Below are 26477 nucleotides of genomic sequence, written 5' to 3'. Positions count from 1 at the left end.
TTACACAAATCAGAACAGATGGCTGAATAAACTAATGATGTCTTATTTGCATAAGTCAGGGGGGTCCTGTTTAGTCCTGTTACACTTATCGGTATAGTATGTTGCATGTAGTTACCTCATCTAGTTACACGATTTAATGAGCCCTATACTGACCACACACAGTGTCTCACCTTCGTGACAGTCCTGATGTACATACAAAATGCTTTTTGAAGCCAGAGTGCCTAAATCCTTTTAATTTTAAAGTTCGGAATTTTAAAGAGGCTTGCAGAGCTTTAAAGGTCATTCTCTTAGGAGTGCTGTTTACTGTAGCAGCTGCTGAGAATATGTGAACAGTCATCCCGAAACCAGGTAAAATAAAATTCATCCACATTGCTGTTTTTCTAGTTTGCTAGCTGTTGCTGAAATAACTGGATTATTTAGATTCTCAGTTTTATTGCTGTTTCACAAGGCTTTACACAAAGTAGTAAGTTAAATAATGAGCTCCTTTCATTCTCAAGTGAATGTCAATGCTGCATCATTTTTGTTCAAGTGTCCTATGTTCTTGTGCATGCCATTTTGAGCTTCTCTCTTTAATTTCCCTTTTTAACCTTAGTTTACAAAACTGTCTGCTTAGTAGGTATGCCTCAGCATAGTTTTTTCTTTTCTTTTTTTACCTATAGTGACATTTCAATTTACTACAATTTATTTAACACTACAGTAGTATTTAAAACATGCCTCCAGTTCAAATTAAGCTGCAAGTGATAAAGGTGTTATATAACTCAGTAACTAGATCCTGTTTCTCCTGTTTATTGTGTTGTCACATAATGGAGTTACATTTTGATTATAAAGCTTGATTTTGAACCCTGCTCTATTTTTTTAATGCAAGACTATTTCCCACCTTCAATTTCTCATACCCAGTGCGGTGTGGGTGCACTCACTTGTGTCTGAGAAATTCAGTGGTAAACCCATCATTCTTGTGCTGAGTTTAAGGGGGAAAAAGGGAAACCCCACCTTCATACTCACCTGCTTGAAGGCTAAGAGATCAGAGTTTCATTTGCCTGGCCCCGCAGGGAGAGGAGTAAGGTAAGTCTGAAGCGTACTCCTGCCAGTGAGTGCATCTGTGACCAGCTGTGGAAGTTCAGCAGTGATATTCTCTTCTTAAAAGGAGCCACTCTGCCCAAAATGCTGTGGTTAGCAGCACACTTCCAGCCACTGCCACCACAATGCTCGTCCTCACCTTGGGCAAAGAGATGGATAGTGTCTAAAGCTGCATGGAGTTTCATTGCTATTTGTGCCATCACGTTGAATTCAAAGGGACTTCAAAGGAGCAGAGTATTACCGAGGCACTGTTAGAAGGGCTCAAGTGTGAGTGAGAACGTTTGAAGCCTTTTACTATCATGCACATAAATATATACATCACATCAAAAATGCTTCTGAATTAATTTATGTAACTGCCAGTAACTAAAAGATGGAGTTATAGATAAGCATTAAGAAAATTTCATCTGAGATGGTGAGCTCTCTGGAGCGGCGGCTGTACTCATACCCTTCTCACCTCCACTGGGAGCTGATTGAGCTGGGGGAATTTTTATGGGATGACTTTACTGCATATACATGTTGCAGGGAAAGCATTAAGGAGATCCTGCTGTCCTACATGAACAGCATGGTGTTTGCAAGTAACACTTTTCTAGAAAGGGCAGTCATGTTAACTTTAGAAGGTTGAAACTGCTGGATGTACAGATTTTTCTTCTTTGCCTTTCCTTGGACAGCTGCATTTCAAAGTTGGAATTGTTATTTCTGTGTACGTATGTAAAGTACTGGAATGGCAGCAGAAGTACACATGGGGCTTGAAACATGAAAGGACTTTCTGTGTCAATTCTGAACAAGAAACAAGGAAAATTTACTCATGTATTGTGGGCCTTTCCTAGTGTTATTATCACTTTGTTAATGACTATTTGGTGCAACTCCATTAAAATTAATGATGCTGTCTTTGACGAGAAATCCAGTTCAGACTGAGTCTGTGAGAAAAGGAAAAAATATTTTGGAGTAGGACTTCTCTGCAATATCCAATATGATATACTGGAATGCTTGGTTAACACAGTTAAGTTGTGAATTATACTAATAATTCCTTAATGCTGAAGAAAATACAAATATGATTGAAACTGGTGTAATCATAATGAAAAGGCTGTTTTAAGCTTATTTCCTCCTTACCCTGATTCACCAGTTCCAAGCACTAATTAACCAGTATCTATAAAATAAATAGTTTTATATACCATATCAGGCCTTTTAGTGGGGCAGATTCATTTAGTAAATAAATTTAACATCGAAGAGAGAGAGCGCAGGGGTGGAAAAAAAGGGTGAATCTTTTCTGGTCATAAGTTAGTTCCAGTATACTGCTTTATTTGTACTGGTCAGAAGCAGTTTTCAGGATGACAGAAACAAATTCCTCTGAGATGGCAGTTTTTTGAAGAGGTTGCATACACTTCATGAGAAATGTGTTGAAAAGTTTTAAGTAAATGGGAGAGTATGTCTCAGTCAGGCAGATGAGATTCAATCTCAGTATAGGAATTTTATTTCCATTTCCTCTTCTTCTAAGTGTTATCAATCTGGTGAGACCGCATCTGGAATATTGTGTCCAGTTCTGGGCCCCTCTGTTCAAGAAGGACAGGGAACTGCTTGAAAGAGTCTGGTGCAGAGCCACAAAGGTGATTGAGGGGGTGGAACATCTGCCTTATACTGAAAAGCTGAGGGAGCTGGGTCTCTTTGGCTGGGAGGAGACCGAGGGGTGACCTCATTCATGTTTATAAATGCGTAAAGGGCGAGTGTCAGGAGGATGGAGCCAGGCTGTTCTCGGTGATGGCCAATGATAGGACAAGGGGCAACGGGTGCAAGCTGGAGCACAGGAGGTTCCACATTAACATAAGGAAAAACTTTTTCACTGTGAGCGTGACAGAGCACTGGAACAGGCTGCCCAGAGAGGCTGTAGAGTCTCCTTCTCTGGAGACGTTCAAAACCCACCTGGCTGTGTTCCTGTGTGACCTGCTCTAGGTGGTCCTGCTCTGGCAGGGGGGTTGGATTAGATGATCTTTCGAGGTCCCTTCCAACCCCTAACATTCTGTGATTCCATTGTTCTGGCTTTCTTCAAAAAGATGTGCGGGGACATATTTCTGCTAAAAGCACCGTGATTTTGCCATACCCCAGGAGGAGTCAGATGGCTTTTTATGAACAATAAGAGATGGCTGTTGGCAATTAACAACTTGAAATGTTCAAATACAGTTTTTATGGGATTTCCTGTAAGAGTGATGATGACCCTTCTTGCTTTCTGCTTCAAGAGCAAGTGTGCCCAAGTGCTTGTTTTGATTTTACCTTTAATTTAATTATATGCCAGCATTCACACAAATGGGAAGAAAAGAGAGAACAAATCTATGCAGAGACTTTAGTAGTGGACAGGGGAAGGTGTTCCCTTTCCCCATTTCTCACGGTGATTTAGAAACATGGAAAGAATTGAAACGAAAGATAAAAAGCCCCCACTTGCTGGGTATAAAATGCAGTCTCTTTTTCAAGAACTGGTATAAATTAGTTTTGGTCCCATGAAACTATTCCTGTTTTATGTATTTTTTCCTCCTATATGTCCGAATAATATTTTATTACATTTCTCATGCTAGTAAGCGTTAATGGTAAAACTGGCAGGCGTGCATTCTAACCTTATCTACTTTGAGAATACAGGAAAATATCAACAGAAATTCTGGTGTACTCCTACATGTAGCCAAACATCTGTGTTGTCCCTCATTTCCATTCACCTTTTAATTCAATGAATTGTGATCAGCAAAAAAATTTATAACAAAATAATAGAGAAGTATAAGATGTACAGGACAGTAGATTTGGTAATATTTTTAATTTGACACCATTTTCGTGATAAAAGGAATTACATGTATTTTTAAGCACTAAGAAACTGTGTTATCAAAATATACTTGTAGTGATCTGAGGGGTTTTTTTTTTGCTATGCCAATTGTGGTACTGAAGTTGACATTTTAACTGTCTTTAAAATACAGTCTTATAGAAATAAAATACATAAAAATCATAGTTTCTTACATTTTTACTTAGTTAATTTGTTTAAATACCCTTGGTTTTTTTAAGATACTTTTTCTTGCTTGTCTAATTCTGCTCTCTTTTTTGCAACACATTACACAGTATAAAAGATTTCTCCCATTCAGAAAAAAAAATCAGTTTTGCTCGTTTCTATGAACCCTCTGTCTTCAAGCAAAACTCCATCTACAGCACCATCAGTATATGGAGAGATGTGTTAGTTAGGGGGTGCTCAGCACCTGTTCCAGGCATTTCATGAACACATGGTTGTTGTCTATGCTTATCTTGAACAATTTTGTACCTAATATTGTGAACTGGCCCCTGGCAGAAAACTGAAATGATGGGAATGAAATGGTATGACACACTGAAGACAAAGGAAGAACTGGAGTGAATGATCTTAAATAAAGGGGGCAGAGAAAAGTTAAATCCCTGTGGAGATTTCCCCAGGTGGTGGATACTGAAACCTCATGTTTGAAATTACATCTTGCTGTGGTAGCTCCAAAGAAATGGAACCAGATGTGCTCATCATTACCCATCAGGCCACCATGGCAAGCTAATTTTGCCAAATAGCCCAAATATACACAAAGCTGTAATGACCTTTAATTCCCAACAGCTTCAGTAGATCTTATTAAAAGCAGTGGTGGGCTCAGGGATCAGAAACTTCTTGGTTTCAGCTTTCAAATGGGCTGTCTGAGGATGCTAACCCCAGTGACATTACAATATAAGATATCTTATGAGCAAAAGAAGTGTTATAAATAGTCCTAATTAAAATATGGAAGAAGAACATGAACTTGTGAAAGAAGTAAAACAAGTTTCTTGGCAATCATTTTTGCTTTTTGCAGTCTGAGAAAAAAATAAAGATAAGAGATTGTTGTATCTGTTGTTACAGACATAGATCTGACGGGATGATAGAACAACATAGGAATTCAGATAGTGGGATACTGGGAAAGGAATTAGGTTTTATGATCACCCATAAATGCTGCAGTGGCAGTTAAGTGCAAGGGTACAAGTTACAAGTTTTTGTATATAGGCTTGCTGAATTATTTCTACTTCTCATGGCAGTTGGGAAGATTGAGAAATGTGGACTATCTTTTTATTGATCTTTGAAATCTCATCAAAATACCTGTCTTCAACTTGTTTGTATCCTTCTGTTGGACTACATTCTTTCCTTAGTTAAGTTATTGCTTTCACATCAGCAAAATTCCTTGTTCCTAGTAAGACATAAGGTATTTAAATTCTCTGCAGTGAAAAAATATTTCCACTTGAGATCATCTAACTTTATTTTTTCATGTCCAATAGCCTGTTATAAGATACTTAGAAAACTTCCCAAGCTAAGTTCAAGTTAGCAATATCTACTATTCAATCAACAAATTGAGATGTTTAATTTCTAAGGTCTATTTGTTTTTTGTTTTGTTTTCACTGAGTGTCCAGTCTTTCAACTGTTCTGCGTATCTGTCCAGTTGAAGAAAAACTCTCCAGAGGTTTATACCATAGACATACACTGGTCAGCTTCAGTAAGGTTAAAATACCATGGAACATAGCTGTGCAGATACTTCGCTGCACTTCTACATTTCGATCAGGTACAGGAGGAGGCTTCTTTTGAAATGATACAAAGTGAACATATGTAATATTTTATTATGTCAAGTTGCAGACCAGACCCTTAAAACCTATAGATGACAACATATGCCCATAAGAAATGCAACAGATTTTACCAAGTAGTTTCAAAGAACAGACTCCAATCGAAAAGTGGCTTCCAGTTCTCTTAAAAGCTGCCATGGTTGGGAAATAAGCCAAGGAGTCTCTCTTTCTATAATACTTGTGCTGATGCCAGTGATAAATATTTGTGCAATCATTTTCCCTCCTGCTTGAAGTGACTGAGTGCTTGCTTGAGGGTCCTAACAGACCACAGAAAATTTTATCTTCCAATGACCAAAAGACTCAAAATCAAGTTCTAGAAGCTATTACTAGAGTATGAAAATTCAGAAAATAGAAATCTGAACTCTTTAAATTAAAATAAAATATATAGCTTTCTCAAACAGTGTGCAAGTTACTGTGTGAGATTTTATGGCATTTATAATGTAGAAGGTTAGAGGTGTTGATCGTAATAGTCTTTTTGGCCTTAGAAAAGGAACCGTGGCTATTCCATATTTTCTAGATGCAAAAAGATGAACTCACAATCCACCAACAAAGAGCTTGCAGGTGCTCTGGACTGACCCCAAAATTAGGTATAAAGGTGAGGATGAATCATTAGTAGAGAACCTGAAAAATTCTGACTACAGCATTATTTTTGCTTAAGAATGCTTGTTATCTCATTCACTTCACCCTGTTACAGAAATCCAAAAGGCCAATCAACATAGCAAAAGTCATACATAGATCTATGTATTTATGCACTGTATGTACCAATACATACTAGACTGAAAAAATCATATGGAAAATTCATCTCCCTTTTCTTGGTTGATGTAATTGTGAAAAAAACTAATTCTGGCTACAAGATTGAATGTCAGGATTTTATCGATAGTGTAAGTCTCATTAGGTTCTTAGGTTTCTGAAATATGTGGTGTGCAGGGCAATAAGGTCAGCACTTTCATTAAAGAGCTGGAATTGTGAATATGTTCATTCAGCAAATTCTTACAGCAGAAAAACAAACAAATTCATCAATATAAATGTCTGATCTCAATCATGTTTCTCCTGATTCTGCACAATGAGAGATTTTTAAGCAACACCTTCTCGTGTTAGAAACAAGATTAGAGTTCTTCAGATCCATTACAGGAATTTCTGTCACTGCATCATCGGTTAAAAGCTCTGGGATGTAAAATCAGTGTTCTGCTTGACTTATGCAACTGTCCTCAAAATTTCTACCCAAGGTTTCTTTGCCTTTTGAAACCTACCAAACTTCCATTTTAATCTGAACTCTCTTCCAGCAAGATCACTCAAAATTCCACACCCCCCCTCAATTACTAATTGCTCTTTAACAACGTAATTGAGAGAAAAGCAAACCTTTCTTTACCAGGCTGCTCAAGAAAGTCTTCATTTACACTGAAAACCTTTATACTTTCTCAATACTTTTGTATATGGTTGTGTATGGCAGTGCTCCCTGAAGTTCATCTCTGTTTAGGGTTCAACAAAATCCAGAAATATTTGCTGAAATACTGATCAGCAGAAACATCATGGCAAATGAATCTCACATGCTTGAAGCTTTAATTTGCTATCTTTAAATGAAAGTGTTGGGGATGAACAGAAGTAGGTATGGTGAGAGCTAGTATATCAAAGCAAGTGCAGAACCAGGAAGCTGTGTACCTGCTCTGAGGGCAAAATAGAGATGTTTGGCAAGTGACAGATATGGAGAGAAAACAAAAGATAGAGGCCAGGCTTCTTTTGCACCAGCCTTGCAAGAACACAACTTCACAGCTGTGTCTCTGTCCCCTTCACTCTGAACACTGACTGCAAAGGTGTGATGCAAATGACATTGCAAAGCACAAGTGTAGATAAGAAGACATGTTGTGCAAAAATCATGACTGGAAGAAAACTGCTTGCTGCCTAGCCTTTCAAAGTGAAACTTTCTTTTATATATTTCAAGGATTCAGCTGCCTTGAAGAACATCAGATTAACGAGCCAAGTAAAAGCAAATAAGAATATCTCAGACAATTAATGTTATATAAAGTACACACCAGACAATACAATTTTCCATTTTCCTCAGTCTTACTGACCAGAGCCAGTTTAATGCCTCGAGATTTTCTGCTGTGACTGGCAGTGACAGGCGAAGGTATGTGCCAAATGCTTCTTGTCTGTGCCTCACCAGGGCAAGCCAGTTGTTACTTCAGCTCGGGTGGCAGATACTTTGCTACTGTGGGATGATTGCCAAAATAGAGCTTCATCATCAAGGAGCAAGAGTAACATGGCAGAAACTCTGAAAGGGTGCTGTGAAATTTGAACACAAGCTTCTCAGAATTCTGATTGAGACTAAAAGATTTTTAGAGCATCAACTGAGAGGAAGAGACAATTAATCTAAAGCCGAACAGTCTTATGTTGATTCTGTCTTATCTCTCTACCAAATGAAGTTCTATTGGTACACAGTAGACACCTGAAAAAGTGAAAGCACAAGAGAAAAGCAGAATACAGATTTTCTTTTGTCCCTATGCCTCTTCAGCAATTGTCTTTCTGTTGGGCAAGTTCCTTCAGAGAAATATGCAAAACTCTTATCCCTATTTACCAGAAACTGCAAAACATAAACCACTCTAATTTCTATTAGAGTATAGTCCAAAAGCTACAGTCATGGATGGGCTCTATTCTATTATCACATAAAAGAACATGAGAAATTACAGACGCAACTAAAGTCAAACCACATGAGAGATGGTGAGTGAAGAAGTAGGATGACGTCACAAAATCATCCCTTGCAACCTCTATGCACACTTGGTCACAACTTTTAAATACAATACCTTGAAAATTCCTTCTCAGATCTTACTACACGCTTGTATTTTTTTCTGCTGTCCAGGTAATTAACTGGCTAGCCACTATCCATTTCTTATTTTGTTCATTCTTTTTTATATATTTGATTGACCCCTTGGAAGTAGAATCTGCCTAAACATTCCTCTCCTATTATTTTTATTAGCTGCCTCTGTGTAAGATTAACATCGATATATGGACATTGAGCACACTCAGACATCCATAACTCCAAAAGTAAACTCTACTGCTAATTGACCTCCTAACAGACTGGAAATGCTAATACCAATGAGCAACCTCTAATATAGTGAGAGATTTCCTGCACTGGGAGAGTTTGGCCAATTTTTTCTCTCCCTTATTCCTCCACAGAGCCGCAGCCCTCCTTGGCTCCCTGCAAACTGGTAAACGTGGCACTGCTGGAGGAAGCTCAGTGGACTGATAAACTCTCTGCCTGTGCTGGTCCGAGTGACTGCTGCATTCTTTGGGTATGTAATAAGTATGTTTATATGGCTTCTGAATTTATCTCCTCTTACTGAGCACTGACACAGATAGTTTTACAGATTATAATCTCTTCAAAACAGGACTTTCTTGACCTCAGTTTCTTATACAGTGCTAAGGATGTTGTAACATATGAATAATAGTATCAATCAATCAATCAATCAATCAGTGTGCTCTGACGTTTCTCTGTCTTTCACCCCTCTCCCCAAATGTGAGTGCATAGCTACATAAAATACAAAATGCAAGCTTAGTCAGGTTTTGAAAATTCCCTTCAGCCTCTTAATGCAGTGTGCATTGCAAGGGACGCTGTTCTGCCAGCACTAATTCTATTTTCAGTGGGAAAAAAATGAAGGAACTGGCCTTTGGAAATCGTTGAAATTCTTGTAAGTGGAATTCCATCATATAAAATTAGTGAAAGTATAAAACATTTATTGCCACAGAGATACTATACAGCTGCTTGATCTGAATTTTTTTTGGTGCTCTGTTTATTGCCAACATCTTCCTTAAAAGAAGTATGCAGCTAGATCCTAATGTGTAGCCTATAAGATAACTGGGCTCCCTCCTGTGTCTACTGCAATAGTGGTGTTCCCTCAGAGTAATAAATATTGTCTATACGGCAATTAGGTTTACCATGATTGTAAATGCAAAGTTCAGGAGGTTGCCATTAATATTATCTTAATGTCCTTGTTTCCTGTTGTCTTCATAGCAGCGTAACATGTTTACTCTTAAATTAGAACGTATTAGCAAATCATATAGCTCATTTTTACTGAAAATAGCAGCTCGGCGGAGTGTTTCCTATCATCTGGGGCTGACCTTCCCACAGGCTGCATATCCTGGAACAGCAGATTGTAATAAGACAAATCAGTTATTTTGGATCTAGGCCAAACACTAATTTCGTTTCTTTGGCTGCCCCCCTCCTTTACAGCTCTTCTCCCCACTCTCCCCAGTAACACTCACATATGTGAGCTGGAGTTAAGAAGTTGGAGTTGGTAAACAAAACAAAGACAAAACTGCTAAGAAGTTAATGAAAACATCAGTAAGTCATAGCATCTGGATCTCATCATCCACCTCTGACGTAAGGAAGATGTCCAGATGTTAGCAGAACTATAGCAGTTGAAACATTTTGTAAGCAAGGCTCCTTCCAAACAATCAGACTCAAAGCAGTTCAGCACTTTCAGCAGTTTTTAGGAAAGTTTCAAATATATAATGGTCTTTCAGATGTGCAAAATGTCTGCTCAGTGCCGAAAGAACATACAGTCTGGGGAGATGGTCTGGGAATCGGGAGCCTCCTCTTTTGGGAAGTGAGTACGAATGTTCAAAGAGCAGGAGAAGATGAGGCCTCCTGGTTGTCTGTCATAGGGAGAGACTGCTAGCAGAAACATAATGCTGCTTGTCTTGTGGTATCCGGCGTTTAAGACTAGAGTTTAACAATATGCACAATGATGAATTATGAAACTGAGCCCAGAGAGAGCAGACCATAGTTTTCATCTTTCTCACTCATTTTTAATCCCCATCTGACAACGTGTACCCCATACAAGCCTTGCATGCTGAAAAGTATAAATGATGAGGCTGGTTTCCTAACAGGTGTTTGCCAGGTGTATTGTTTTTTTCTTGCCCCTCATATCCAAGCTGCTTGATGGTACTGTGATGTTTATCACTTTCAGGCACTTGTTCTCCATTTGTGGGGAGACATGACTGCTCAGTTCCTCTCAGACGTGTTTTATGGGCTGTGCTGGGTGTGCTCCCTCCCTCCTTGGCCCATGCTTATAAAGAATCAGCTTGGAGTCCCTAAGAAAGCAGCAAAGTTATTTCTAAAAATTCCTAATTGCTGAAGTGTCCTGGGACTGAATACCTCTTATGCACATCCCTAAAATCCCAGGCACAGGACAGGACATAGGGTTGCTGGCTGATTGCTTCAGTCCTAGAATTGGCTATGATGACTGTGGAAAAACAGAATGCTGAAAAAAGGGTGTATTTCCATAATCTCCTCCAGCTGTTGTAACTTGAATGCATGAGGATTTTGTAGCAACCATTTCTATAATATGCTTAGCATACTGTGTACTTCTTACTATAAACTTGGACAAAATACTGCCATTGTTATAGCCCGATTACAGTGGAGCTCCATGAAATAAATGTTTTAAATTTCACTAATGGAGGAAAATGTGAAAGTCATAAATAAAACTTTCCAAATGTCCAGTCCCCCAACAGTGTAATTTAGCTCTGCCATATGAAAGTACCCGTTACAAATACTCAAGGTGACAGGGTACGCACACTTTCTTTTCCCTATGAGTGCTCCAATATCTATTGGTACCAGACTTCAAATTAGAAGCATGAGGGTGTTGGAAACAAGACATTCCAGCAGCTGAAAATAAACACCACCAGAATCATGCTACAGGCAGATATGGTCTTTCTGGCTCTTTTCTACATTTTCATATAGAGGGTGAGAAATTAAAAAGTAGAGCATGGAATAAGAACCTAATGATGCATTTAATTCCAAATGCCATTGTGAATGAGGATTTTGACTGAGGGACTTTGCCTTAGATGAATTCCAGTCATTTCACAGTAAAAACACCAGTGCTAAAAAAGGCATATAATACTCTATATATCTTATTGGAAATCTAGGGTGGCAGTATTTTCAAAAAATAAACAAACATGTGCTGTGCATGAAACATATTATTTCTGATGACATTTGATTTCTGAATTTGGAAGATGTGAAGAATTATAAATCACATGAATGAAACTGATATTTTCTCCACAAGTTTGTTTAGTAATTACATGGATAAAAACAAGATCTTGAGCACTCTCAAAGGGAGGAAATTTCAATGTGATAAAGGTATTTAACCATTAAACAAAACAAATTATTAATGTTTTGCACTGGATATGCTTATACTTGCTTTGCTTTATTATACAAATTGCTTCTTTTATTATCAGACAATTGTCGTTTACTGTTTTCCTGTTACTTTTCCATAAATTATGGTTTATTTTCAAGTGCATATCAAATCAGTACCTGATCATTCTTTACCTCATGGCAAGTGGTTATTTTTAATATTTATATAATAGTCTGAGTAAAGCATCAAACCTATAGGAGGTTGTCTCCTTATGGGGGGTCAGTAATTTCCCAAAAATGCTGATGTAGCCAAACAGTGATATATCTGAAGCTGTATATCAGGTGATCTCAGGTTCTGCCACATATCTATTTTGTAAAACCTTATCTCACCTACCCACACTGTAAATCTTTCTCCAATCTCAGAACAAAGAGAACAGTTAAAGCAGTAATTTCTCTTCTGCATGAGTATAAATTTTAGGGACAGGTAAAATGTAATGCAAAACACTTTACCCTAACCTGGGGCTTAAAAAACTTCCCAAGGATGAAAATTCCTTTCTTTAATTCCTTTACTTCCTATAGATAGCTATATATTTTCCTGAAAGTATAAGCAATAGCTGGGAATTGTTTAAGAATGAGTAAATCCTACACTTAAAGATTTTGCGAACCACAAAAAGGCATGTTTTAAGGTATCAGACTTGAGGAGAAAGCATAAGAGAAAACAAGTTATAAATCCAATGAGAATATAGGGATGCTGGTAATGGAGAACAAATTAGCCATCAGCAAGAGCAGATAGTGTGTCACAGATGCTCCCAGCGATCTTAGACAAGTCATGCAAAGATTGATATGGCCAGTAGTAAGAAAAACTTAAATAATGATATAATTCTAGCTAATCATCATAAGCTAAAAAAAAAAATAAGAGGTCTACTCAAAGGGGCCTGCAAAGAAACTCTTCATAAATAGATTCAAAATGAACCCAGCTTTTCTTAAAAGCATGAAAACTAGATAAAAGCTGACTTCTGAAAGGAATCTAAATGGAAAAGAATCGTTTGAGAGAATTATTTTTTCTGCAGTCCCAGAGTTCTCTCTGTGGCTACATCTTTCCCAATAACTTACAAGGACATATATAATCTTTCCAGATGATTCAAACACTAGCAAAGTAGGCGTAATGAGAAGTGGTCTGTAACAGATCTTTGCAAATGAGTAATTTTTTATTTCTTTGGCAATTAACAGAAAACAAAACCAAGAAAAACAAGAGTAGCAAAAGCCCACTTTATTTTTAGTGGGCCAAAAAGTACAAAATTAATTTCATTCTGGGGTAAATGAAATATTGTGAAGCTTTAGTGAACTTTAAGAAAAAAATGGCATAATTAAAAATGATAAATGGTAAATAGGTAAATAAATAACTTCAAATAGAAAAGTTGAAGGCTTATTTTGAAAATACTGAAAAAAATAATATTTTTCCACAGACTTCTGATGACTAAGCCACTGCAGCAAAACTGGCAGTAATTCACCAAAACTAAACAATCTACACATTCTTGTTTTGTCTATAATACCAGATATTTAAGAATATATTTTAGCTTTTTCATCACTAAAAAAAAAAAAAAAAAAAAAAAAGGCATATGAGTAGTCAGTTCTACTCAGTGTCTGACCATGTTTTCTAAAAAATGCTGGTGAAAATGAAAAAGCCAGGATCTTTTAGTCATGTAATATGGTGGACATAATGGGTCTTAGTACAATGCAGATAAATGTTACGTTGGGTCATCTAAAGTCTGCCATGCAGATAATTCAGCCAACAATGGAGGCACTAGGACAAGTCTGTCTACAGTGTTTTGAGGATATGCATGCTTCAGAGCTGAGAAAGATGCCTGCATAGAATTGTAGACTCATAAAATCATTAGGTTGGAAAAGACCTCTAAGATCATCAAGTCCAACTGTCAATCCGATACCACCATACCCACTAAACCATGTCCTGAAGTGCCACATCTACCTGCTTTTTGAACACCTCCAGGGATGGTGACTCCACCAATTCCCTGGGCAGCCTGTTCCAGTGTTTGACCACTCTTTCAGTAAGGAAACTTTTCCTAATGTCCAATATAAACCTCCCCTGTTGCAACTTGAGCATGCTCTGGGGAAGCTCACTCTGTGGTGCTGCCCTTCTTGTGTATAAAATCCTGGTCTCTGTTGGGAGGTCTGTCCTCTGAAGAAGCCAGAATGTGCTTCCTTTTCCAGCTGAGGATGTGGCCTGACATCAGAAAATGGAATAAACTGGAAATTCCCAAGGAAATATTTCTATTTCTCCTGACTGTAGTAACAGGAAATGTTACAATTGTCATATTGCCCATTTAGGGAATCTGGCAACTTGAGTCTCATTCTGTCCTCTTATTCTTTGCTGTTCATTCCATTGCCCCAAATTTTATCCCATCTCTACTGGGCATTTTTGATGTCCCAGCAATTGAAAAAGGTTCCACTGTGTTTAGTGATTTATTTAGTGATTAATTTTCCACATTTTAAGATCATCAGACATGACTATAAACATGTGTCTAGATTTTCTTTGTCTATGTAAATTAAAAAAGAAGAGAAAAGAACCAAGTGGAAAACCATGAGCCGCGCTGTCATCAAAAGCAGTTTGACCATGATGTGACTATGCACTCGCTGCTCCTCAGGACAGATATTTTATATATATACACACCGTATTTATAAATAGCAATAATATACCATAATATGGTATTGTAATACACCATATTTATACAAGTGTGCTTGGCCCCAGCTGGCTGAAGCACAGGCTGTTCTGCCACGTGATGAGACAGCACAGGCAGTAACCTGGTGTTAGGATTTAAAAGCAATGCGAGGATGCTGCTCTGCCAGGTTCAGCCCACTAGTATATTTGGCCATCATGGCCAGGGTAGGACGGCACACAGAGGTGATCTCAGAGCACAGTCTGTATTCATTTGCATCCCTTTGCTGTGCCTGCTTTAAATCAAAGCATCTTTAGCTACAATCTTTTAGTTAAACGCAATTTTAATAGCGTTTTAAATACCTCTGACACTTTTGATCTAAGACTAATTCTACCTTTCTTTTGTGTCATTAAGAATACATGATCTAAAGGAAAAGACATATTCCACAATATTTTCCCTACTGAGGAGGTAAACAATACTGCCTATTCGATGATTATATCAGATTATATTTCATGATTTGCTGTTTCTGTGTGCGTGATAGCAGGTTTTTTTAAATGCAAACATTTTTTGTATTACTTTTTTTTGAATACGCCGTGAAGAATGCATATCTCACATTTTCTTCTTTCTTTTGCAAATATCGTGTGTTTTTTTAGAGGTGTGTCCTGATAACACAAATTGCTGATCTAAGTGGATTTTTTATTTCAGTGTCATGACCCTTCTTTACCATTTTTAGGCAGTCAGCAGTTTAAACTGCTGGTATTCCGAAGAACAAACAGAACAGCAACACAACTTGTTGCTGTATATTTTCTCTTCCTGAATCTCTGTTATTCATTAAGCATTTTCAGGAATACACCCTGATATCTCCTCCAGTTGCATACTGCACTGCTTATTGGGGGGTTAGCCTGGTCATTTTCTGACTTTCTGACTGACAGCATCCCAAATATTCTAGTGGGCTGATGGGCCTACATCACCAGCACAGCCTGGAAAATGGAACTGTCACTGCTTTTAAGGGTCCTCTAACATCTAAGCCTTGTATTGATAAAAACTGTGATGGCTCATAACACTCTGCCAAGTGGAATAAAAACATGCCCACTCTTATCAGCGCTGCTAAAGAGGCTAAAGGGTTCACGTTCACTCCTCGTTTCTAGGAATGTGACAGTCTCAAGAAATATAATTAGCTGTTGTCTATCCCCCAAATATTTGACAATCATATGCAAGGTTAAATATACACATTTATCAAGGCCTTTTCATATCCTGATAAAACCTGCATATTTTCATATGTAGGTCACATACAGAAGCTATAAATTACATGCCATTATATGCTTTCCTATGTGAACTGATGAGAGGAAAACAATTTTATAGAAGACAGTGGGTAGTAGTTGTCTTACATGGATGCAGGCCAAAGTTACTTGGAGTCTGTTGATACAAATGCCATTCTGAACTGAACTATAAATTAAAAGGCTTACTTCAAAGCATTCACATAAACATCTCTAGCAGGTGGAATGGAAACAAACACCAGGGTAAACAAGTGTCCAGCTGACCAGGCAACACACAGATTAAACAAAGGCTGACTTGGCCCCACCAGCTTCCCTTTTATAGATTTGAGTAATATCCATGCCTTTTTATTCAGAATTTCTTTCCTCTTGGCACTCCTTCCAGTTGAGTTTCAGCAACGCCCCAAACATCAGGGTTGTGACTGCTGCTCCATGCCCTGTAGTCTTTAAGCTACCAAAAAAGTTCAGTTTTCTAACACACCTTTGAATGGAAAAGGGACTATACCCAGTTCAGTTTACCATGGAAGAGAGGTTAATGCCCAGCACTTTCACATCACTGGCGTGTTTGTGACTAACTGCTGAGCACTAAAGTAAATGTAATGTCCCCATCTCCTGTGACCATGAGGCTTTACTGTAAAACAATGGTAAAACTGAGGTCCTCTGCCCAGGAAACTTGCTGTCCTATGCCATCTGAGAACAGGCAGAGAATTTATGCAGCCACAGTGGACACAACAGGGTTTTTATGAGTTGCTCTAATTTAAAGCAGGTTTTTGCCCCTATGTTTCTTTATAGGTGACCGTCACTCACTGCCTGATTACTTGATGTAATCAGATTTGGAATCAGCACATCATCACAAATGTCTGTTATGCACTTAGCTGCTCTTATTTCTCCAAAACTTAAGTGCAGAAGGATGATGTAAAAGTTCAGTTTACACTAATGAGCCGTGCGGTCTGCCTCTTGGTCATCTCATCCTTGATCTTATCATTATTCACATTTCTCCTCCCTCCTTCCCTCCCCACCCCCGGGATAAACCACCCCCACTGTAAGTATACAAACAAACCAAAGTGATCCCTCTGGCATGTCACACCCATTGTGCATTTCTGCTGCCTTTTCTGAAAACTCTAAATGCCGCAATAATAAAAGTAACTACCCCAGCAGGGTGAATGAGAAACATTCAATCTAACAGACAGACAATAACAGAAGAGGAAAATAAAGTGAGTTAAATTATTTTCTGCTCCAGCCCTCTATTATGGTTTGCCTAGAATTTCTGATAGTTGCAAGTCAAAATAAAAATGTGAACTGTAGCCATATAGTTGGCTGGTAATTTATATCTCAGAAGCCTAGCTCTGGCATACCTGACACTCACTTGGAGCTCACAGCACTGAAATCCTTGCCAGAGGAAATACCAGTAATCGCTCAGTGCACAGCCCAGATATTCCAACTGACACACTCCTTGGCTGCAAAACACTCCGTAACGCAACTCACTGAAGCACAGCACAGCAGTAAAGCACAGGGTCTGACCTAACAGCAAAATAAAATGCTTCAGCACACTTCAGTCTGAGGAGTTTACACCATAATATCAGACCAAAATTCACTGCTCCTTTTGTTTTAACTGATGTTTGTCTCACCTAGTTAGAGGAGCACATACAGTCCCTCCATAGGCATAGCACTGAAGCAACATGACACAGAAACAAAAGGCTGGAGAAATACTTAGAGGCGACATCGATATATTATGCAAATGATACCACTAATTACCATTATTGATTATGTCCCTTATGAATCTTAAAATATGCTTATGTAATGTCCTTCTCACCTGCCAGTCGTCTGTCTCTCGTATTTTTCCAGATAACATCCAAGGCTCTAGCAGTGGAGTCCCTGATATGATCACTAAATGATCTCCTCAGAGGGGCTTTCACTGGGTGATGCATAATGCAGATCGATCACACATCCGGAATCAAACGTCTGTATCTTGGCCCCAGGAAAAAGGGCATTCTTTGCCTGGGGATCTGTCTGAATTTCTCTTCACCAGGCAGGCAGGTTATTACTTTATATAATTTGTCACCAGCCTTGTGGAGCTTTTCCTTGAAGAGTCAGGCATTGCAGTTCTCACTGCGGATGCAGGAAGGCTCAGACTGCAGCCAGCCTACTGGAAAGCTGCCAAAATCTTACATCTGGAACAGTTTACAAATGAGCTAACGATACAGTCATTTAGATTTGGGGCTTTATTTGTGGATATCTATAGGATTCTAGCTTCCTGTTTAATCAAATAACTTACCAGGCACATACTTGCATGCTCATTTATTAGGATAATATTTCCCTGCTTAACTGATATTTCAGGTAATCTTTCATGTTTTGAAAGTAATTTTAAGTATCTGCAGTTCAGGTATTTTATTTTGTTACTATATTTTTCTTGCATATCACCCTATCTGTGGCACAGAATAGGGCCTGATTCTGAGTTCCCTGTATGAAGTACTTTGTGCCAATGCAGTAATGAAGGGATGGAACTACAAAAACGAGAGCAAAAGGGGGAGAGGAGAAAAAAAGAAGAGGGAACTAGGCCTCCACATCTTTGCTGAACAGAAAGATAAGGTCCCATATGTAAAAAGTTTATGCATGTAACTGAGATTAATAGTCACAGTAAATGAAGCCATTTGACCTTTCTTATTTTGACCTTTTTAATTGCTTTCTGTGTTCTGTGGATACCCTGAGGGAGAGAGAGAGAGGAATAAAGGGCTAGCTGAGACTCCCTTTCCATTCCTAATATTATGTATGGTAATATATGAAGAGGTGAAAGATCTCAGCCTAAAAATCTAACCCCTTTGTTATCAGGGAAAGCAAGAACTGTTGAATAAAGATGTCTTCGTGTTAATTCAAGGTGGAGTCCTTCATTTACAGGAACTACAATTGTTAAAGTCAGATATCATTATTTTCTTGAGAAGTATTTTGTTATCATTAAAATTGATTGATTAACTACTCACAAGGTTGGCACACACGATTGAATTACAGAATCACAAGTTTCAGCCTGTGGACTTCCACTCCCTTTGAATTCCTTCCTAAGAAGAAAATAGTTTCTCTTTTCATTCTGTACTAGATAATTTATTTCACACTGTCTTATTTGTTGTAACTTCACCCCCTCCCCCGCCCCTTCTCAGTTCCCTTCATTTTCACTAGTCCTTGTTTCCTTTCAGACAAATCATGATCTCACTCTGACAATGAAAAGAAATTGATGGGATTTGCAGTAACTGAGGGAAGAATTGGCTCAACATCTGTTTAACGTAGATCATAATTTCTTCCCATCTAAGCCTTTCCCTTTTATCTTTATAGATCTGCAAACACTGATGTCCTGTGTACATCTTTGAACAAACCAACAGCAGCAAGGGATCTCTACAGTTTGCAGTTGTTTCTCTCATTACACCACTCCTACTTTTTGAAGTCGAATGGAGAAAGAAGCATCCAACTCTCTAGAGAAATTCAATATGATTACACAGTCTTGAAATGCTTGGTTAGGTATTTTTTTATTATAATTCTGGCAAAACTTCATTGTAGAGCAAGTGACAATGCTTACATAAACAAATGCTGACCTAATGACCAGAGCATAATCTATCTACTTTAACACACATACACTCTGTTCAGAACATCTGCCATTGTTTCTATTAGTGACCAGCTCAGAAGAGAACTAGAATATTTTGAAATGAGGATGCAGTAAGCAATATCTAAATCTGGAGCTGAATGTGTATAACTGTATTTCAGCTGAGTACCACTGTCAGAGGAGAACAGAAGGCAACAAAGGAGAAGGCAATTCTCAGCAGATTTTTAACTACCAGTGTCTATGTCTACATTACCAACAACATGGCCCAGAAAGAGTGGATTTATACAACAATATATATGGTACTAAAGTTCTGACGCATCTTGAGGTGGTGTTACTTTGAACTACGTCTACCTGGGTCTCATGAACGGAGTGAATCCTCAACAGGGGTTGGAGATCACTGGCGCACTACGAGGGTGCATCTTCTGCCTTAGTTTAATCTGAAAGCCATCTAGTTCACATGCTCCAAAACTGCTTGGACACATGAAATGAAAGTGAGTGTTGGGAGATCCTTTTCGAGGGTGTACACTTGGTTCAGGCTAAAATGTCAATAAAAACCACACCCATCATTAGTCATTTTAACAGCTAAACCAACTTTTTAAAATTTAAAAATAAAAAGAGCATGTTGCTGATCAGGGTTTAATTCTTTGAGAGTTATTCTTGGTGTTGGTTCTCTTGCATGTGTAGACGTGTCTGTCTCACTCAAGATACTTAAAATAGTCAGTGCAACCAGTACAACAAAATGGGCTGAAAAATGTGAGAATGACCCAACAAAGGCAAAGGAGGAGTAAAGATAAACTGTAACAAAGCAGAGGAAGATGGCTAGGGGAGTCTGCTTCTCTGATGTTACAACACATATAAATGGATAAGATTGTGTAAAGAATTTAATTAAATGTCAGAAAATTCTTAGTGGACCATGGACAGGAAGACAATTAGGTCCAGGTAGGCTAGAAATATTGATAGGAAATAAAAGGAGATTAATTTTAGAAAAGTGGAGACTGAGAGATGTAATGGTGAAGACAGTTAAAAGCAAATATATATAGTCAAAGAAGGAAATTTGAGATGCATGACATTCACTATGGTCATAAAATGAGACCAGAGTCTGCTATGCAATATGAAAGTATGAAATTGTTTTTGAATCAGCCAGTGGCAGCAGCTCTATGTTCTGTGCTGGGAAGCACCCATGCACTCAGGAGAAAGCTGCCATGCCCTCTATGCCATTATCTGATACTCACACTGAAAGCCTTACACTACATCTCAGGCAAGCTGTTCCAACATACAGCCCTGTGTTTGGAGAGGTGTTACAGCCCAAATGACACCTGCTCATGGGGAGATACTTTCCCTTTCAGCTCAAACATATTCCCTCTCCCCTTGTAGGTGCAGCTGTTTGTGGGAAGGCCTCTATCCAAATCGCACACCTCCAGTTACCTCCAGATTGTTTGCATGGAAAAACTTTGTCCATTTCTCTGGTGAACTCATGCTCACAGTCTGAACTGGGAGAGGATGCCACTGGTACCAAGTACATATGTACACACCTCAGCTGGTGAATCTCTGATGTCAATCAACATGAATGTATTAGATTAATTTATGGGGAAAAGTGTTAAACCAAATGGTTAAACTGGAACACTGGGGAAGACATAAAAGGAAAAAGGTTTTAATGGTAAGATTTATGGACTGGAAAAGAAAATATTTGCAAAGAAAAAGGGAAAAAGTTTTGCTGCTCTATTCGAAAATGTACTGGGAAATCTCCTGAAAATAAATGTCTTTAACTGGGAAATGGCCTATGCACCCTTCCATATGTTACATCTACAATCCAATTAGCTGTATATGGGTACTACAGCAAAATGAATGCAAAAATAAGAAAAGTCCTACCCCCTCAACAAGCATCTAGGTAAAATTTACGATGCAGCTCTATCTCTTGGCTTCACTGTGTCTGATATCTTAAGGAAGACTACCAGCAGGCATAGGTTTGTATTTGAATAATACTCATGGTGATCACAGTTGTAATGCAGTCAATACTCCAGATATCTTCCAGAACTATTTTACTTTGCTCAGTATTTTCTGTTCAGTGGCTGAGATGAAAAAAATCCAAAGAAATTCTTGTGCTAGAAAGGTAAACTGGATGGGTCAACAAAGATGTGTGCTGAACTAAAAATAATGGGATGAGAATCTGAAGGAAAGGGGTCTGTTGCTGACAAGAGGGGAATGCAGCCAGTATTTGGGGAGAAAGGTGACAGTACACCCTCAGGGAAGAGGTGGCCACACACACGTGGGGAGCAGCATGCATGCCCAGGGGAGAGTCTTTGTGGTATTCCAGAGACAAATATTTATAGGGGCCAGACCCCTACCTGCCCACCCAGCTGGCTTGGAGTGGGGCTGAGCCCTGCCCTCCCAGTGCTCCTGCTAGCCAAGATCGGCCCCTGCAGCCGCTCCTCCCAGCACAGCATTTTTCCTGTTACCCAGGCCTAGCCTGCCTCTAGACTGCAGCCACTGACTTCTCCCACTTCTCTTTTCAGAGATATTTTTAGAAATGTCTTGTTAATATAAGCAAAGCTGTGCTTCTCAAATCTTCCTCTCAAGGCTGGATCTACTTACAAAATGCTGCTTATCGTTCTTAAACACGTTGCTCTTAAACCAGCCGAGGATAGAAGGCAGAGCCTAATTGCTTATAACCTTACCACTCCTCAGCAGGTCAAGCTAAAGGGTCCAAACTTGCCAAACATACCTGTTTTCTGCCCTTTAGTGGTTCTGTCCATACTTTGGTCTGCAAAGTTATCATTAAAGATCCTTTTTCCTCTTTAAGGCAAAGAGCAGGCAGAATGCATCAGGTATGAGGATGGATGGGAATAGTGATCTCATTTTCAGTTCTGGCAACATCCAGCTCCTAGGAAGCAAACAGTTATGCAAGCCTCACTCTCTTCAGGCTTGCTGAAAATGCATCGACTTCCCTTCAGAGTGTTTACAAATGTGCAAATTCTTATGTTTATCTCTGGTTCATCTGTGTGATTCTGGCCCCTTGAGTCTGGAAGGATGTATGCATCCAAAATATGCATAGCCAGGCAGAGACACATAATTTTTTAAATGTGCTGCCAGTTTGAGCTTTGCTGTGACTTCTGTATGGGCTGCAACAAATGGTATACCAAATTCAGGGCATCTTTGCTGGGTGGTCTATGCAGCTTGCCTGATCTCATGCATGCAACCATCTTTCCTCTTGTTGCAGAAACAGAAAGGTAATGTCATAAATCTCCAAAAGTATCACAAAACAAAAGAATTATTTGGAATCCAAATTTTAGGTCTAATTAACAATGCCTGCTGGGCACATAGCATGGGTCATTGTTTCATTGCTCAGCAGGTGTCTCTAAATGCTATCTAGGAGACTAGGTTGGGAAAGGAGCTCTTTGAATTTTGACTTCGACATGTGTTGCTTTTTGAAAGTAAGTCTGGTACTGCAACATCTGCAGTGTCTGAGACATTTGGTACACATCAGATCTTTAGACAAGAGACAGGCACCAAACAGAGTAGACTGTAAAGATTTAGAGAAACTCCTACGGAAAGACAGGCAAATAAAATGTATTTTGTTGAATCAGAAAAGTTTCAGCAGAAGCTTGACAAATCTCAACAAAATGCTTGATATGATGAAGCCACATCTTTATTCAATTTGATTTGTTTAAAAAAAAAAATCTCTGTTCTTCAGTCAGATAAGGTGAAAATATTCAGAAGGTTCATTTAGCACATAGGCGTCCTTTTGTAAGGGTGCAAACAGCTGGGCAGTTTGCTTGTCCCATGGACTACTTTCCAGTGCTCAGCTTTCACCATACCTCTTTAGGGAGCAACCCTGGGAGAAGGCGGCAGGTGGAACGACTTGACTTTACAGTGGCAGCCACACTCTGTCATCACCATTTCCTCCCTCCCATCATGGGAGGAAGGGGAATGGGTATATAACATTGAGGTATTTCCAAAGAGACATTTTAATGAAAAAATCCTTCCATGACAAGTTTTGCTTTTTTGTTCCAAATTGAGAATAAAAAAATTCAGAAGGACATAATTTTTCTAGTTTCTTGCACTAGGAGTGAAAATTGACATGTTACAGAAGTTCAGACCTCCAGACTTCGAAGGCAGGCAGGGTAGGGGTTATAGTGAGGAAGACTATTCTTCCCGTGTTTTGGCCTCCTACTTACATGGTACTGAGGGAGAATGTTAGGATTCTTTCTTGGGTCAAGTGTCACTGTATGATTTGGATAAAATGAAGATTAGTCACTGACAGAAAAAACTGTTGACCAGGTTGGGAGTCTTCCCAGCCCATAGACTGGATTTGCCTGCTGATTTCTGTATGATACCCTCTCCTTTTCAGCCTCTCCTTTTCTTTTACTCCTTTCAAACTCCCTTATAAGTTATTCCTTGCTGCTGTTTTTCTCTTCTACCTTTTAAAGATTGCTCCATTGTGCTTTGTACAGTTTCCTTTCTGTCCATGTCCCAACTATGTCCTTGCCCATCATCTGACCTCTGGTTCCTATGGGTGGCTGCTCTCCTCCTTGTTGCTCCTTTCACTCCTCCCTGCTGGTTTGGGCAAGTGTTTGTGAGTGTTTTGTGCCTGTGGGATCACTGCTGCACTGGACAAAACAGGCTGGAGCTGCTCTGAAACCTGATTTCAGCAGGAGCTGCACATCAGTAGATAAAATTTTGGGTCTGGTTGCTGCAAAGGTGCTGACGATGGGAGTGGACAACTCAACCTTATATTATGTGTCCCACCATATTTTTCTCCCAGAAAAGTGCCCTGTGACATATGTCAACATACTGTAGTACACTGTAGTTAACCTTTGAGTAGACTAGGAGCTAAATGGATGCAGTCTGAAGAAGAGATAGTAGACCAGGTAACAAATAGAGAAAGTTTCCTGAGCTTCCTCCATGGATGGGGAAAGTGCACTGTCTGCTGTGCCTGCACTGTCTGCTTCCCCATAGTAGCAGAGGTGTGGGGAAGCCACAAGAGCAATCATCCTCTCCTCAGGTGACAGTCATTGCCTCTGTGCACACTGCTTTTGCAAGCTGTGCAGACTTTGTACCCTCATACTGTGGCCCAGACCTGTATTTTTGAATAACCAGCATGTTTAAGTAGTCAGTAAGAAAATGCTCAAAATCCACCTTCCCTAGTAGCAGTCCATGATGCAGAGCACAATGACTGTTATTGCTTTCATTGACTTTTCAATGTCTAAACATTGAAGACTTCTTCTGGTGAAACGCTGAGAAGATCTTGTCAATATACCTGCCTTAATTGCCTTTTGTTGTTTGATAAATACATGCTGATACATTTAGGTAAACCAGGCAGTCTTCTATTACATATTAATGAGTTTCAAATTAAACACGATCCCAGATAAACACTAACAATATTTAGCAAACTTCATGGCGTGATTATGGCCGTGCTTTACAAATAGCCCCATAGCTTAACTGGATTTCTGCGCACTTCAACATGTAAGCTTATCTGGCTGTGTCTGAACTGCTGTCTCACTATCACTGCGTACTCAAAAAATAATAAATAAATCAACTCAAGAAAGCAGAAAACATTTCTAATCACAGCCATAAATATAAAGTAATAAGTAACTGAAAAACATTAAAGAAGATATACTTCCAGTTTTGGTTACACGTTGATCCGTATTAACCTGTAACTGGTTATAAACTATCCTTATGTAATTAAAAAATCCAGTCTTGCCCCTGCTGCCAACTGTTTTCTGAAATGCTGTATATTAATGAGAAAAAATGGGACATTAGTGAACATTGGTGAAATAGTTTAAAATTCAAATGAGAAAGGAAGTGTTAAAACTTCATTCTGTTTAGCCATGTGAGAAAAACCTGCTTAGAGAAGTTTATGTAAGTATTAATCTATAGGGGTCCAAACACTTCAAATACTTAACTTGAGCTTTTTTGTTCCAAACTATTTGTAGAATAGTTGGTGGCAGTAGGTTGTGAACTGAGATTAGTTTTCAGCATTAGCCATCTGTTATGCTTTACTACAGCAAAATAGTATTAAACAGCATTGTTTCTTCTTCCATCGCAGCGATCTGACAGGCGAATATCCCATACTGAGATATCTTTTTGTCAGCTGAGTAATGCGTTACAGCTTGACTGGTCCCATCAGCGGGATTAGGGCAGGACGAACATGATATGTGACCTAAGGTACTTATTTCTTTCTAGTGGAAATGCAAATGTGGCTGTATGAGAAATTGCAATAATAGAAAATTGCAGATCCCACTAAAAAAAAAAAAAAAAGAACCCAAACAGCCCAACACTTCCCAACAAACAACTGTCTATCGTTACTCCCTATTCAAATTCTGTCTCTATAATATTTCATAATTAGCAATTTTCCTTCCTTGTCTTCTGTTTCTTCTCTCTCCCACTCTCTCTTTCCCTATCTCCTGTTTGTTTCCCTATCTCCTAATCATACTAAGATGGTGAGTGCCTTGGATTAAAAGTCTTCCTCTTTAGACATCCCTTGTACAAAATGGCACAATAGTAGTAAGATGTTAAAGCACAAGGTCTTTGAGCTTGTCTGCAATGACCAACATGAACTGTGAATAAAACCAATTTTCTTGTAAAACATGATTCAATGAATTTAAAATAATCTAGCAGTGGCTGGCTGGTGTCTGTGTACAGACTAGTGAGCAGAATGGGACTGTGGGGAGTGTTATATGAGCCAGACTCATCTAAGTCAGAGGACGTGCAGGGAGATAATTCAGAGTACAGACTGAGAGCATTCTGAACAGAGATCAAAGAGCAGCAAGAACTTTTAAACCAAAGAAAAAGTCCCAGTGCTTGAAGGCTAAGAAGGAAAAAGCTCATTCCTGAGAAGATTTAGTGAAGTTTAGGGGGCTCATGTAAGTCATCTTCATTAGTACTGCCCTGTGTAATGTGTGTTTTGTTAAGTGATGTAAAGAGTGTGAGCTGTCCTCCTCCCTTTGCATCCCTGCTGCTGCCATTGCGGCACTGTCAAACACAATCTCTACAGAAGGTTTGTTTGTGATGGTGAAGAAAAGCAGGATGTAACTCTCCCTGAATTGCTGATTTGCAGCCTCGGTTGCAGAGAAAATAGGTGAAAAACTGGAATTTTCATAGGAAGCAATGAA

The 26477-nt window shown here is 38.9% G+C and overlaps 1 protein-coding gene across 4 annotated transcripts in view; it reads right to left on the bottom strand.

The window, feature by feature from the left end:
- The window catches only part of DLC1 (DLC1 Rho GTPase activating protein), a 218076-nt gene that overhangs the window by 82969 nt on the left and 108630 nt on the right, over nt 1-26477 (bottom strand). For 2 of the 4 annotated variants that reach the window (XM_086464540.1, XM_086464541.1), the window contains exon 1: nt 17590-17683. The exons of the other annotated variants lie outside the window; for them this stretch is intronic. The gene's annotated coding sequence lies outside the window, so the exon portion shown is untranslated. Of the gene's footprint in view, nt 1-17589; nt 17684-26477 lie in introns of those variants that run through there. 4 annotated transcript variants of the gene reach the window in all.

Source organism: Leptosomus discolor, chromosome 4, assembly GCF_034619465.1.
Source record: "Leptosomus discolor isolate bLepDis1 chromosome 4, bLepDis1.hap2, whole genome shotgun sequence".
In the NCBI taxonomy this organism is placed as follows: Eukaryota; Metazoa; Chordata; class Aves; order Leptosomiformes; family Leptosomidae; genus Leptosomus; species Leptosomus discolor.
This window is presented reverse-complemented; position numbering and strand designations above follow the sequence as displayed.